The sequence below is a fragment of the Barbus barbus genome (genome assembly GCF_936440315.1).
Source record: "Barbus barbus genome assembly, chromosome: 22".
Lineage (NCBI taxonomy): Eukaryota > Metazoa > Chordata > Actinopteri > Cypriniformes > Cyprinidae > Barbus > Barbus barbus.
Window position 1 is genome coordinate 19,694,454 of NC_136750.1, and position 16,727 is coordinate 19,711,180.

The following is a 16,727-nucleotide window of genomic DNA, read 5'->3' on the forward strand; positions in this document are numbered from 1 at the left end:
TTTTTCTCAGCTGAGAATAAAACCATTGTCTTGTTTATTTCATAAGATTAAACTATCTGCCCATGGATTGTACAATAATTGTCCTCTGTGACACATCTCAGTTCTGTAAAGAGAGCAGCTTATGGGGCCTGTCTCTCTCTCTATTAGCTCCACAGCCAAGTCCTGATGGTGGATATCTCATCTACTCCTCTGACTCCATTTCAATTTGGAGGCACTAGAGAGTAACTAACATGGAGCGTCTCCAAGAGAGGGTCAAGGGCTCCAAGCAACGAGCAGACATTAAACTCACTTGTGCAAGCCATCAAGTGCTCTGCTTTTTGACCATACGCAGTTTGATGAGCCACACTACAATATAATTATTTGGCTAGGCTGGCAATGGCTCTGGAGTTAGTGAGAACGTTATGCTATGATAGAGTTTTAGATTACTGCATTAGGATTATGATCCAATGAAGTGAGGGAAAGAATAAGGGAGACGCATGAGCAAGACTTAAAAACTACCACTCAGGGAGCAGCTTGCTTGAAAATGTAGCAATTTCAAACAAATAAGCAGAGATTACGCACTTGTGCTCTGGTGTGAAAGGTACTGGCACTGTAAAAAGCCTTCACTGTTATGGTGAGCTTGTTGATTTATGTATGTTGTAAGAGATTAGAAAAGCAATCTTAGTTTCAGTCGTTAAAAATGTGTATATATTAAGCAACAATTATATTTTAAATGAAGGGGATTGTCTAATGGGGGCTGACGTGTTGAGATCACATGAGTCAAAACTCACTTTATCACAGTAATCCTGTTACTACATACTTTGATTTGTGGAATAAATTAATGGCTGCTGGCAAATAAAGAGCATTTAGAATGACACTCGTAAAACTTTTGCCACTATAAAGACAAGTGTCATCAGTCATGGAAATAAAATAAAAATGATAAAATAAAAAATACTGAATGCACCTTTAGAGTAAATAGTCTCTTTGATACTCAAAATGTTTCAAATTGAACCTTGTTTTTTTGTTCTGACAGATTTAATCAGAGTAAAAAGAATTTTACTAATGAATGGGATGCAGTTCCACTGTTTAAACATGGAATAACAAATAATAAAAATGCTCCAAAACTGCATGAATATGCAGTTCCTAAAACAATGCAGAAATAACTTTTTAGCCATGGTGACTTAAGTGATCATTTAAAATAATTTAATCAGAAGAGCAAGTTATTTTACAGAACTTTTTGTTTCTGTTTTGGAAAAATTGCTAAAGTATAAAAAGAAGAGCAAGTTGTTATATTTTGATTAAAGATTACAAGGGCAAAAGGTTAAAAATTAATCACAATAGAAAATAGATAGTAAACAGGGTTTATTGCAAAGACAAAGCAATTTGTTAGCAATAATGTGCACAAATGAATCAAAATAGAAAGTAAAAAGATTTTGTGTTGACTTGAAAAATAAAAATTAAATATTTCTACGATAAAACAAATTGGATCATGCCAGGGGAGAACTACTTACCAGAATGCAACAGTAGTCATTTGGCTCATTTCTAAGGAAGAAAGTTATTTTAGTTTAGTTTTATTTATTTTATTTTATTTTTAAGTAAGTAATTCTCTATTTAAGTGCTTAACCTGCAGAATACACAATAAAGAATTAAAAACATGCTGGAGAGAAAAAACTGGAGAACTGCCTGCTTGAATTCACACTAATTAGTCAGCTTGGCTTTTCAAAATAAATGATTGCATGGTTTATCTGCTTATTTGGATGATTAATTCCTGCAAGAGTCTTTTTCTGACCTCTGCGAGTCTTGCCGCAGACGAAACGGACAGAAAATAATTTGGAGTTAGGCAGACCATCTAATGAGGTTCTCACTGCGTTTCCCCACCACACCGAACCATTACAGATGCAAATTTCTTTGTTTATTCCATGCGTATATGTAATCGGCCTGTGTACTCCACATTCGTTTTCTCATTAATGTGATTTAAATATTCAGTTTGCCCTTAATTATTCCTCTCCCATTTCAACCGACACCACAGATGCAGGTAAAATGGAAGATTATCATCATGGCCTGATGACTTGATCGGCATTTGATCTGACGTGTAAACCAGGTGTCCTTGAGCTTCACAGCCTGTCAGGTCACGTCAGTGCAATAGTCTCTGGCACACAGGCTGTTGCTGTTTTCCCATGTTTGGCTGATGTTATGTATTCTGTAGACACTCAGGGAGTGGATTGTCAACACTTAGTGTTTGGAATTATGCAGTGGAAACCTTCCTTCACATGCTGTAAACAAGGCTGCCATGCTGACTCTATTAATCATTTAACCACCAGGACAAAGGCTGGTTATGGTGGTCAGCTGAGGAGGATTTCTAGCAGCCTTTTAGCTGAATTAGATGAGGGGGGCCGGTTTTTCCTCTCTCATATCATGATGGCAGCTTCCCCTCAGGCGCGATGAGGTTTAGAAGGGCATGTTGTGGTTGGTGGCGGTTGAACCGCAGATGAGGCTGCCCTTTAAAGGCCCATATACCTATCTAGATGTGTCCTGGGGAGCAGTCACTGACATTAAAACTCAATTAGTGGACGACTCTGTAAATACTGCATGAGCCCGGTGATTTGCTAATGAAGGCCCAGAACAGGGTTCCCGCTCTACATCTTGATATGTCAGGACCGTGGCTGCCAGCGTGTCAGTCCAAATAGAGGTTAAAATGCAGATGAGTGTTGACAGTCGGGTGCAATTGTCATTCAGTGCGTCTCGTGCCCTCCCCGGGGTCTCATCTCGCTTTACTGTGGTGCTTCACTCCTCTTTGGCTCCTGCTCATCATCATGCATACCAATACGCAGGGTAAATTGAGATATGAGCTGCATTTTAATATGAGCTGCACCGGGTCAGTCTATTTTGCCTTGTCCTGAGGCGCATTCAAAGCACTGACTGAAAATGTGTTCTGTATCGCCTGAAGTGCCTCTGCTGCATGTGACCATCTAAAATGCTTTGTAACAAAAAGGGTGTAAGTTTAACACTTTTCACCACTCTTTTTTACTGATTATTAAATGGATAATTAGTACAGAATTTAAATTGTCATAAGTAAACTCCTCATTCCAAACCCGTACTAACTTTCTTCCGTGGAGCAAGTTTAGCAAAATGTTGCATTCTGAATATTTTTGTCATTACGGTGAATAAAACGATGATTGGAGGATGTTTTGCAAGAAAATACTATTTCAGTCTTTCTCCTTTAAAAATGTACATTTAGTTCAATGTGTTGTCGATTCTTTGTAATTATTTGCTAAATTTACTATCAGTTTCTTGTAAATTGCTCATTCTTGTATATTGCGCCATTGAAGTACGTTTAACAAAAAAAATACAAATTCAGTATTTCAAAATCTCACTATAATTCAATGTTACTTGTTGATTCTTTGTAATTATTTGCGAAATTTACCAACAGTTTCTTGTAAATTGCGCGTTCTTGTATATTGCGCCAGTAATTGAAGCATGTTTTACAAAAACAAATTCTATTTCGGTATTTCTACTTCAAAATCTCACTATAATTCAATGTTGCGTGTCGATTATTTGTGAAATTTACTATCAATTTCTTGTAAGTTACTAGTTCTTGTATATTACACCAGTAATTGGAGTATGTTTTACAAAAAAATACTATTTCATATAGTATATATATTCTTTGTAATTCTTTGTAAAATGTTCTAGAAATTTCTTAGTGAAAATTGTTTCTACATTACATTTTTTTTCATTGTGGAACCCAGGGGGTTGTCAAGCTCCAATAAAAACACACTAAAACAGGTCCATATGCATTATATGACAAGTATTTGGAAGTGATATGATAGCTTTGTATGAGAAACAGGGTCAAATTGTTCTTGCCTGATAGCCGTGGTCACAATTCACTTTCATTGTATCAAAAAAGCAGCTTGGATATTCTGCTTTCACTCATGACATGAGGGTGAATAAATGATAACAGAATTTTCATTTTTGGGTGAACTATCCCTTTAACAGATACTGATAAATATTATTTAATGGAGTTAATGGATGCCTGCCAGACATCTGTTTGGAACCTTTCATCATATTTTGAAATGTAATTATCTTTGTTAAAATGAGACAATGATTCTCTTACTATGAAGGATATTTATCCAAAAAGAGGAATGTTACATTCAACAGATCTGGTGCAGTTGCCAAAAACTCATAATAAAAACATGGATGTCTTCCAGCATAAGCAACATACGAAACAAGTAGTTTTCACAGAATAAGTATCCTTTCATGTGTATCACAATATGAGGATGAATGAACTGTTCATTATTTTCCCCTCAGGGTCTTTGTTTCTGACTGTGCTTTAACTCTCTGCAGCTGTCAGTTGTTTTCGTTCTTGAAGTCTAGTGCATGTGCTGCCCACACTAACAGGCTGTGACCTCGCAGTGGTGACAGTCTGCCAGAACTGATTTCCGTTGACTCACTTTTGCTGTGACCACTGCGAGTCCTTGTCATAGCTGCACGGTTACATGGCTTGTTGGTTTCATCCAGTTACTGTTGTGCAGTTGGGCAAGAGTCTTGTCTGCATGCAAGCTACCTACAATGTATATACAAAGCTACTATTAGATTAAAATCTGTATCTGGCGAAATCTTACTCAGAATCTTAAAGTGATGGCAACAAAGTGCCTATACAAAAGGTGCCTATATGATCCTGTTTGGATATTCCAACCGTACAATAATCCAAACACAAACCTCAAAAATGGGTCACTGAACACAAAGCCAAGCTTCTGCTATGGCCATTCCAGTCCTCTGACCTGAACCCTGTAGAAAATGAGTGAGGTGAACTGAAGAGAAGACCGTCATGGAGCTGCGAATCTGAAGGATCTGGAGAGAAACCAAACACGTATTTCAAACATGTATACCACATAGGAACTTTACTTTTGAGTGATGACTAATAAATGAATCCTGGTTTTAACTGGTTCATCAAAACAAACTAGTCAAATTAAATATTCTAAAAATAGAGTTTCTTGAGAAATCATAAACATTCTTCTCACCTTATTTTTAACATAAGGCCGGATGCAGCTATTTGTAATTTGAATGTACGAGGCTGTACAATACAGCTCGCAATACGCTGCTGCTTGATATTGCAAACTGGCATTTTTTAATCACATTATTTTAATATATTGTCAGAATCATAGGCACACTGGTTTGTAGCATAAATAGTTTTACTGTTATTCTTGTTATTACTACTGATATTTACATGTAGTGGATTGGAAGGCCCACATACAGAAAATAGCTTACTTTCGCATTGCAAAATAAGGTGGATAATGTACGAGAAATGTTATATGCACTACCTCTAGTATGCACTGTGCACACTAAGTAGTATTGTGAGGTATTTAATGCCTCAAAATTAGGCTGTGAGCATCTGGTATGATTTTTTTTATTGCATGCCATGCTTTAATGCCTGTTGAAATCTGTTTGATTTCATTGAAATTATACAGAATAATAAAAAAAAAAACTGACGAGCTACTGCATGCACTGTGTATTTACCCCAGGAGCATTTATCAATAAAAATATTATTTCCATGAAATGTTGTAAGCTGCTGCTTAGATACCAGGCTCGTGTCTTTCAAAGAGGATTTTCATCTCTTCCATTCTTTCATGTAGTCGTGAGGAGCCGTTCTGTAAACACAGACTTTGAAGAGACCTGTCACACCGGCTGTCAGCTACAGGTGCGAGCAGACTGCTCCAAGATGGGCCAATCCAATTGTCTGTGGTGGCAAAGAAACAACAATCACAATGTCACTCTACCTTAACTTCGCTGACAAGAGACAGGAAACAAGGCATAAAGACATCTGCGGTAGGGAGACGAGTGCTGCGCTGTCCAAGCATGACTGCATGGCACCAGAACATCACTGGGCCTTTATATTTCAAGAGCTCTTTATTCATGATAGTCTCCAAGAATATAAAGCCCTTTAGAGTGGACCGGCAAAATAGTGCGATATATGGAGTAATATCTTTACAATAATCACACTCAAATAAAGTTACTTCAGACCAAATGACTTAAAAATAATTAGTTCTTATCCACCAATGCAGCATGTCTGTTTTAATTCAAAGTGAATTATTATTATTATTTTTTTTATCTGGCATTTTTAAAGCATCCACTCCTATAGAGCTGGTCAGAGGACAGGGCAGCTGGCCAAGCCCCAGAGACCAAACTCTTCTTTAGGAACATTTGTATTTGAGCTTGGCCTGGCCTCCGCTAATCCCTCTTAGGGCATCCATCGCATCACTCACTCCCGGCTCTCCTCGTGATCAATACACAATACATCAAAGGTTAGGAGGAGATGGGCCAATTCTTTGAAGCCGTGTGTGTAGAGCTGGATTTGCTGAGCTAACATCGTCCAGTGAAGCCACCTTTTGATTGAGCTTGTTTGACTGGAGCTACTTGTGTTTGCTGAGGGGCAGAGGAGAATCTAATGAAGAACAGCCAATGTCTCTCTGTTATCTCTTGTCTCTGTCAAAGCCAATACAGGGGCACTGCCAGATTTGTGTTTTGTTTTTTTGTCCACTGGACACATTTCAAACCCCTAGTATAAGCTATTTGCCATGCATCCTATATATTCTACAAAATAAATACTAAATTTAAAATCAGTTTGGGTATGTAGGCTTGAGAGAAAAAAAAAAAAATTTTTTTATTTTATATATGTATACAGTAGACACTCACTGGCCAAAATTTTGGAATAATTACAATATTTTAAGGTTTTTGAAAGAAGTCTCTTATGTTCACCAAGGCTGCATTTTTTTGATCACAAAAACAGTTATATTGTGATTGATCTGTTTTAAACAAGTTAATGCATTCTTGCTGAATAAAATTATTAATTTCTTCTTATTTTTTACTTATAAAATATTAAGCAGCAAAAACTGTTTGATAAACATTGATAATAGTAAGAAAATAATGTTTCTTGAGCATCAAATCAGAATATTAGAATGATTTATATTGAACCCATTCAGGATCACACTGAAGACTGGAGAAATGGCTGCTAATCATTCATCTTTGCCATCACAGGAATAAATAATATTTTAAAATATATTATTATTTAGAGGTATTTTAACCTGTAATAATATTTCACAATTTTAATGTATTTTTTAAAATAGTAATAATAATGAAATAAAGAAAATCAGACTTAGTGAGCATAAACAACTTCAAAACTTAAAAACATAATTATTAAACTTAAAATAACATAATAATTCCAAACTTTTGAACAGTACTATTTAAAAGTACCAGCAATATATGTTTTGATAATACATAATTCATAATACACAATGTTCGTAATTATTGCTTAGTGTACTTGGTTTTAATTTAATTTTATTTATTAATCTATTTATTATAAAATAAGAATTTTCTGTATTTATTTTGTATTATTGCCTGGTGCACACAGGGCCATGTCAGAATCTTATAGTCAGTTCTTTAATCTCAGAAACTGACAAACCTGGTTATTGACAAGGCCAAATCTGCATTGTTATGCAAGATACCTGTCCAATACATGCATATGGTCTGCCAACGCTGCTGACAGACATTTAGAATAATTAATTCTAAATATCACAGAGGCAGCCTTGCCAAGTCAAGTTAAATAACAATCACCTGAGCTGACACACAGCCATTCCAGATTACTCCCATGTTTTCATGCTGTCTGTTCAGATATAAAACTCCCTGTGCCATGTAGCTTCAAGGAATCTCAAACATGACATCAGAATTGAAATTAATGATTTACTGTCGATTATAGATAAATTTATATGGTCTTATTAATGTCATATTAAAATGGTTTATTATTAAAAATGATAATTGATCTATTTTTAATAAATCATCTTAAATGGTCTCTTTTCTTCCCCCAAGCAATGACAGATTTTCACACAAAAAGATGCTGACATCTCCCTCTGTTGCCTCAACTAGCAGCACTACACATGGCTGTTCTGCTATCACTCTCCTCCACACCTCCCCTCTTTGCCTCTCTCTCTCTCACTCAGTCTCTCATTTGCATTATATATGCTTCATTTAGCTTACATGGCTGAGTGGAAATATAACCTGAAGCCATTCAAGAAAGGCATGAACTGGGGCCCAGCAGCAGTCAGGAGCAGGACCGCATGCAGCCATGGGATGGCAGCACTCTCCTCCGGTCTCACCACGTCTCCTCCATCTCCTCTACTCATTTCCGCTCTGCTGGGTAGAAACATTGAAAGGGGGAGGAGATGGACCACTTTTATAAAAATGAATGGGAGGCATTCAGAATAGCATACTACCATAGTGCAGAAATAGTAAGAGTATGCTATTATAGAGCTAGTATGACCATATGCTACTCTGAATTCAGTCAGGGAATTTATCATTTCAATTTATTTTAATGTTTGTTAATTGAAAAAATAAAATAGATAAAAAGCAGCAGAAATCCCATTATTATTATTATTATTATTTACTTTTTGATTTTTACTTCTTTTAGCATCAACTTGACCCACCTGAAAAAAATAGAGGATTCAAATGAAAAGGTTTCAAATTTGAGTAAGAGAGGTTTAAACAAAAATTGAATGATTTGTAATATGTTTGGCAATGTAATTTTAACAAACAGTTTTGGACAATTCAGTCTTTCCTTATTCAATTCATCCCAGGGTTGTTATTGCTAACTAAAACTAAAAACATTTTAAATTATGCTAATTGGAATAAATGCAAAATTAAAATTTGATGAAATGAACCATGTTGCCTTAACTAGATTATAAAAGTTGAAGTACTAAAATTACTAAAACTGAAATTAAAATGAAAACTGAAAATATCAAAATAAAAGCTAATGCAAAATATTAATATAAATACTATACAAGTACATAAATGATACTAAAATAACACTGATTTATTCTATCAATTACCTACAACCGACTAGCCTTAAAGCAACTTGTGCCAAGTGAATCATCCTATTTAGGAATTCTTAGCATAAAACTTGGCACGATGATCCAAGATTGTAGATCAGAAATGCTTTGAAATATGTCCAAGAGAGCAATGGAAGTGTACTGAAACCTGGAATGAGTTTTAATGATGAAATGTGAATATAAGACTAAAAATGACAAGAAATGGGATGGAAAAGCCACTATAAAATGGTTTGTCCTTCCTCTCCATTGCTCAATGAAAAGCCACAGTATGTAACAAATACAGTAAGGTTTTGAAGCCGTATTCATCTTGAGGTGGTTTTTCCCAGTTCCCCTGTCATTTAATCCCCTTCTGGTTTTCATTAGCCGTGTAACCTTAGCAAGGCCTGGTCCTCGCCTCCCCTGTTATCTCAATGATGTTCTAATGCTGGTCAAACATTATTGTGAATGGCTCAGCTCAATAGAGGCAGTGTTAGCCAGGAGAGTCAATATTAGCTGAGCACACAGGGAGGGAGGATGGTGGGGGAGGGGAGCGCACCGTCTGCAGTGTGTGAGTGTGTGTGAGGGGGGCCTAGTGTGCGCTCTTGGTGAACCTTGACCGTTCACAACAGAGGCAACAAAGCATGGGATAAAGAGATGACAGGAATTTAGCAACGCATTCTTCTCCTTTTGCTCCTGGCTCACACTGAAGGAGCCGGTGATACAACAAAGATCAGTCAAAGATTCATGTCGTTCCATCTATATCACACTTATTTATAACCTATTATAAGCGCGCTGTGGGATTAATGAGGGCTGTGTCTTCTCAGGGTTGCAGGGTAAGGTCAATTTGTCAAAGGACACGAACAACGGGCCCAAGGTCAGCTCTTTGTCTGACTTTACAAAGGTAACTGAATCATGGGCTCCACGCCCACCGCACCTATGGCCGTATCAACACGTCTGCTCGGTAATCACAGACACTTTTATGCTCTGAGAGCTGTGCAAACAGTTGGTTTGGTAGAATCAACAGTGGCTGTCATGTGACCCTAAAGCTTTCCCGCATGAATCATAATCTAACATAGAAGTGATTGTGCAGGTGAAAGCACTAATAACAACAAGCGGCTGACTAATGTTTGACTTGCGTCTCATTAGAGAATGCGAATAAGGGGAAAAGATTAGCTTCTCAAATGACAGTGTCTCACTGTTTAGACGAGGCTTGCTAATCTGTCCCATTTAATCTATGGGCCTCGCTGGCAAACAAACAGACAAATATTGACCGTCTGGGAATAGGCCTCTCTCAGCAATACGTACACCCAAAGCAATTTCCTCAAGGCTCTGGGAAACTGTCAACATGATGGCAAAAGAAAACATATTTTCTTGCCATGGGGCAAACTGCGAACAATTTGCACTGATATGCATAAATCAGACCTGGGCTAATTTGAGCAAATAATTGGTCCGGCTGTGCGAGGTGTGGAATATTACAGATACCGCAAAGTCTCACTGCTTGTGTGTTTGGTTTGGTCATTTGATACGGATAAGCAGATGTAACGTTTAAGTTTACCTCTAGTTAAGCTTGAGTTCCATACGAAGCTTTAAAACCAAACAAACGAAGGCCAGGCATTGTTTGAGATAACCACACGAACACCCCCTGGCGCACTCTCGAGCATAATGCAAATACCTTTTGATGTAGCAACATGGTCCCAATACAGATGTGCTGACATGTGAAAAAGCAACATTAGCTAATGCACTTCTTAAAGACCATAATCGTTCTTTCCCCTACAGTTAATGAATGCTAATTAGAACTAGCTTCATGTTTGCTGGCTGCCTCTCTAATGTGCCGTATTGTTCCTCTTCTCCTGCTTCAGCTCGGCTCTAATGCTGCTGTGCCAGCTATTAAAGTCAGCTAATCCATCTATCTCCACAACTGCCAGCTCCGAAAGCCACTAATAGCTCAGCCACAAAACTGCGCATTTCCGAATTCATTTGATCAGTTGTCTTTGCGCCGGTAAAGCGAGTGGGTGGCATTGCGGTTGAACTTGAATTCCATGCCATTCCTGGCTCGGATGCTTAAGTGTTTTGTTGTGATGGGATGGATAGATCAGCTCCACTTCCTCAGACGTACAGGGTCGTCTCAAATCGAGACCGAATATTTGAGACTCCCCAAAGGCTTGTACGGGCACGATGACTTCTGATCCTGAGAAATTACAGGCATTCATTCATATACAATCTGTGTATATAATGCTTCTGTTTTGCATTCTTTTTAATATATTTTTTTCGCATTAAAAATAACCTGTTATTTTAGTTCAACTGAACAATTATAATGAATATTACAATTTCTTTTTTGCTTTAATAACAGCAGCAATCGAAATGCACAAACCTGGCGATCATATCACACAGAATAATTTGAGAATGATCAAAGAGCATTATAGCCAACTAATTACTTAACTAACTAAAATCAAAAGAGTTTGGGCCTGGTAAGATTTTTCAATTTCCTTTTTTCAGAATTCTTTAATGAATAGAAAGTAAAAAGAAAAACAACATTTATTTGAAACAATCTTTTTGTACCAATATAAAGTTTTTACTGTCACTTCTAATCAATTTAATGCATCTTTGCTGAATAAAAGTATTAATTACTTTCAAATAGTATTAATTACTTTCAACAGTTCTTACTAACCTAAAATTTTATATTTTATTTATAATACAATATAATACAAAATTGTAACTAATTGAGAAAGTGTTTAATGAAATGCACTTTTGTTCTTTGAATTCATCTTAAATCATTTGATTCATAATATACCTCCCCTTGTTTTGTCAGTGGATGGGTGCTATTTTGGGTCAATTACTCACCCACGTACAGTAAGAGCCACCACAGTTTTTGGCTGCGAATGTCTGATGTTTATAGTATTTTCCAGCCTGGTAAACTGGTTGGCTTTGGCCTCTTCTCAGACCTCTCTCAGACTGTTCCCATCCTGAGACGCTAATAACTAGCTCTCTGTGACAGACGAAAGGTCCCTTTGTGTTCTAAAATGCCTTTCTTGCATGGCAGCGCACCAAGAATCACAGGCTCGCAAACAGGTGGTGAAGCATCTGAATAACAAATCAAGCTACGCTTTCTAACGAGCCAACTCAACAAATTATTACAATGAATTATGACAGTACAATAACGTCCAAAGGACTAATTTAAGTGTGAGGAGACTGTAGTGGGGTAAGCAAACTGATTTGCTCCATGGAGAGGTATAATATGCAGGATGTGGGCTGGCAGATGGTATGGTTGGGCAAACCTATGAATAATATGCTTCTCTACCTCTTCAAAGCCCTGGAACTTCGCTAAGAAGGAAAAACAGGGTTGGATTTACGCTGACCATAAGCCAACAAGTGTTTTTTAATCTAATCTTCAACACATTCTTTAACGCCTACTACCCTGTTCTCTCACGCCTGCTGGTTTCAAAGTTTGATGTGTTTAATCGGACAAGCCTGTATGTCTCACCAAGATACAATAATTACAGTGCCACCTGATTCCTAAGTGTCGTGGTGTGCGAAATGAAAGAGTTCATGTTTCATTTAAAAATGCAAATCAGTCAAGCTGTTATACTTTTAATCTTTGAATGAAGTGAAGTGACATACTGCCAAGTATGGTGACCCATACTCGGAATTCGAGCTCTGCATTTAACCCATCCAACGTGCACATACACAGCAGTGAACACACACACACACACACACCGTGAACACACACCCGGAGCAGTGGGCAGACATTTATTTAGTTGGGGGTTCGGTGCCTTGCTCAGTCGTGGTATTGAGGGTGGAGAGAGCGCTGTACGTTCACTCCCCCCACCTACAATCCCTGCCGGCCCGAGACTCGAACCCACAACCTTTGGATTACAAGTCCGACTCTCTAATCATTAAGCCACGACTTCCCATCGAATGGCCGTATCAATTGATTTTGGTTCTGGAATTAAATGTTTTTGAAAGATTTCAAGATCATATTTTTATTCATCATAAAGAAATATTTCACCAGGCCGCACAATTAAAAGAATATTCCAGGTTAAATAAAATTTACTCATGGATTAAAATTTTTTTTTTTTTCTAAATAACTTGAAAACTACTTTATATATATATATATAAAAAAAACATATATATAGAAATGCTATTATCAATAGAAGTATATATGAAAACAAATCTTTCTTGGCCCATAGACTTCCACTGAACTGCGTAACTTTTATGTTGTTGTTTATTTGAGTCTAAGTCCTTTTCTGTGGTAATCAACAGCATCCTACGGAAGTTGCAGGCCACACTGCATCCTTGTTCACGTAATTTAATCTGTCCTGGTGAATAATCGAAACACTGTTATCGTTGTGCAAGGTGGTTTATTTAAAGAGCCACTGTGAAATAAAGAGGCGTTGTGGGGAAAAATGGCACTTTACCTGTGCAAAGCGATATGCGATTTGGCAAAAGTGTTTATGAAATTAAATCTGTTGGCTCTAAACAAGTGTGAAAAATGTCTCCTCCAATAAAATTCTTGTGAAATGTGTGTGTGAAATAACAGTTTTGGGTGGATTTGTGTATGTGTGCTTCATCATCCTCACCACAGATGGATGATAAATGACTATAAAAAAAGAGGAAGTGACACATTTATTTCTTCCAAATAAGAGTTAGTGCTTGTGGCCTAGAATAAACCAAACCACTTTGGTTGTAACTTGCAAACTTAAAAGCGTAAAGCAGGATGACACAGCGCATTAATTTGACTGAACTAACAGGAACTCAGGATGGTTCATAGTTTCCAAACAATAAAACGACTGCGCTCTGGAATCAGGATTAGATTAAATCACTGCTCCGCCACTCAGGCATGAAAATTCCCACATCATTGCGAAAACATGTCTGGTGGAGGAACAACCTTCTCACCTGACAATCACGACCACACTTCCATCAAAACAATTGCCATGTATCTCTTCCATAGCTGAAGCACAACATAACTATCAATGCTGAAAAGTGTGTATACTAACTTCATTATGACAGCCACTGGCGTAGCCAGAAACAACAACAGCAACATTTAAAGTCCTCAACAAATGAAAGCCTTTAGAAAGTGATTTACAGGCCTGCTCGCTCAATGTGTACTGGGAAAACAGGTGTGAGAGGCACAAAGTTTTGGAGAGATAGAAAATGCAATTCGATGAAATCTAAGATTACATACCTCACTAATGATGTGGTGGCACAGCTGGGTTGCTGTGTTCTGTTCAGTCACGTAGCTCACACGTCACTAAATACAGGTTTCTTGGGGCCAACAGATCAACCATTAGGTCTATTCTCTGTCCCTCCGGCCCTATTATTCCTCTATATTACAGGATGGTTATATACCCAAGGGGTTCTGACCCAAATAGTGCACACTTTTTCCATTAAACCTATTGAGGTCTTTTTAATATGTCTACATCCATTAGCTTCAAAGATATTTGCTTCTGTCTAGCAAGACAATGATAAATACGACTGTCCATGATGAAGATATATACATTTTAAAACATTTTTTTTAGAAACAACAATAAAAGACAATGTCTATAAACTTTTTTTCCTAATGATAGGGTAACATTTTCCAATATAGTCCAGTTAATACATTAACAATTAGCAATACATTTGTTACAGTTTTCATTATGTTAACATTACTTAACTGTTCATTGTTAGTTCTGAACTAACAATGCATATATGTGTATATATTTAGATTTTTCACACTTTTGATTTATTCCCCCCTAGAAACTGTATTTATTAATTGACAATAGTTAATAAACAATACAATGGTCACTGTTAGTTCAGGTCAGCTCAGTTCCATTCAATTATATAAACATTTTAATATTGTATTAAACTTGACTATGATTAACAAATGTCTTTTTTCATTGTCAGTTCATGTTAACTAATGTAGTTAACTAATGTTAATAAATGGAAACTTAGTGTTACCCAGAATGGTTATATCTCCCTAAAAAGAAAAATGAAAAAAAGAAAGAAAAACTATTAAAGCCACTTTATGCATTTAAAAAAAAAATCAGCAGACAGGACCAAAAAATGTATACATCGTTGTGACAAATTCTTTATTAAAAAAATTAATTCTACATGCAATTCCACAATAGTCCTTTGGCTCAACCTCAGTACTGAGGCTACAAGCTTTCTCACAGACCTGATGCTGCCTCAGGTGAGTAATAAATACCTTCGCAACAACCCTTTGGCTCTCAAAACTCCACTTGCACAATCAGTACTACACACAGACCTTTTATAAACGAATGCATGCTCCACAATAAGTAGTCAAAGTTAGCTAAATATAGTGCCAGGGATGGGCTCGGACATGCTCCAGTGCACTCTTGAAGGAAGCCAACCTGAGGCAAGGGCAGTCGGCACTCTCTTTTGTGACCGCCTGACTCAGACAAACTCATAACTCAGTTCTGCCCATCTCCAGGTGTGATGGAATGCATCTCCACACAGCCTCATATGTGGGCTAGTTTTTAATGAGCCGTTTCAGACAGACAGACAGATACACACACACACACACACAAACAGAAGAGGCTGTCGGAAGCAGATGCCAAATCACTATGCAAAGATTTATCATTATGACAAGTCTCTTTGTGAGCTGTTGTCTGTTATCAAGTGTGTTGTCTTTGCATTTCTTATCTGGCTGTTGCCAAAACAAATCTATGATGAGAGATCCGTCCAGGCCAAAATTCTGTGTCTTTGTGTGTGTGCGTGCGAATGTGCAGTTACATGAAGTGTTTGTCTGACAGGGTTGGGTGTGTGCACTCTTGTGTTCTAGAGAGAGGGCGTAGGAAGCCTCCAGGCTGACTGGCTTCTCCTCTCTACCCTTCATTTAAACCTGGTGTAAAAACACAAGTAATTCACTTCACCTGCTTTACCACATTTCAGTAGCTCTCGTAAACACCTGTTTATATCTTTCACCCCATCTCTATGTCTGTGCCAAGAAAAAGTTTCTTCTATATCTCCTATTACCCGGCATGCAAATACTGATATGCGTCATGCATGTTTATCAGCCCTTAGACGTACTGGGAAGCAGATCTATGGAGATATTTGCTTGGGGCTGTTTTGTCTATCATATTACAAGCCTTATTATTATTATTGTTTTTCCTGATTAAAGCTTAAACTGATTTAATTTTCACTGTGTCAGGAAAACTCATGTCTGTGTATCTGATAAGCAAAATCACATAAGCAAAAGTGCTGTTGTTCCCATACTGACATGTGCTATCGATATTGATTTTTATACAAGTTCAATTGACAAGAGGCTAATGGTGAGGAACTTACATTTTATAAACAATATTTACACTTTGTCTTTTTTTGCTCCACCATCAAAAATGATTTCAAACTAAGGAACATTACATTTACTCTTGTTTCACAATTTACCAAGCAACACAAAACAGGGCATTATTTAATTAATCTCTTGAACAAATCGTTTGAGTGAATAATTGAATGACGCACCCATAAAGACCGCCCCTTGTTTCAATCCTGAACAAATTAGTATTTTTGAACAAACTGGTTGAGTGAGTAATTAATTGACTCACTCATAAAGACTGTCAATTGTTTCAATGTTTATGAACGAATTGGTTAAGCAAATTATTTAATATCTCACTCAAAATTATGGTGACTGCATCCAAATATGCATAATTATCTACTGTATAGTAGGCAAAAACAGAATGTGAACAGAGTCGTATGTCCAAATTCACAGTATTGACAAAACAGTAAGTACACAGAAGACCTACTTCTTCTGGAGAAATTCTGTAATGCTCATCTGATAGACACTCCTATGAGCCCAGGAGAAAATTTTTTTGAATGGCAGTGAAGCAACACAACACTGTATATATATATTTATATACATACAGTGCCCTCCATAAGTATTGGAACAGTAAAGACAAAATT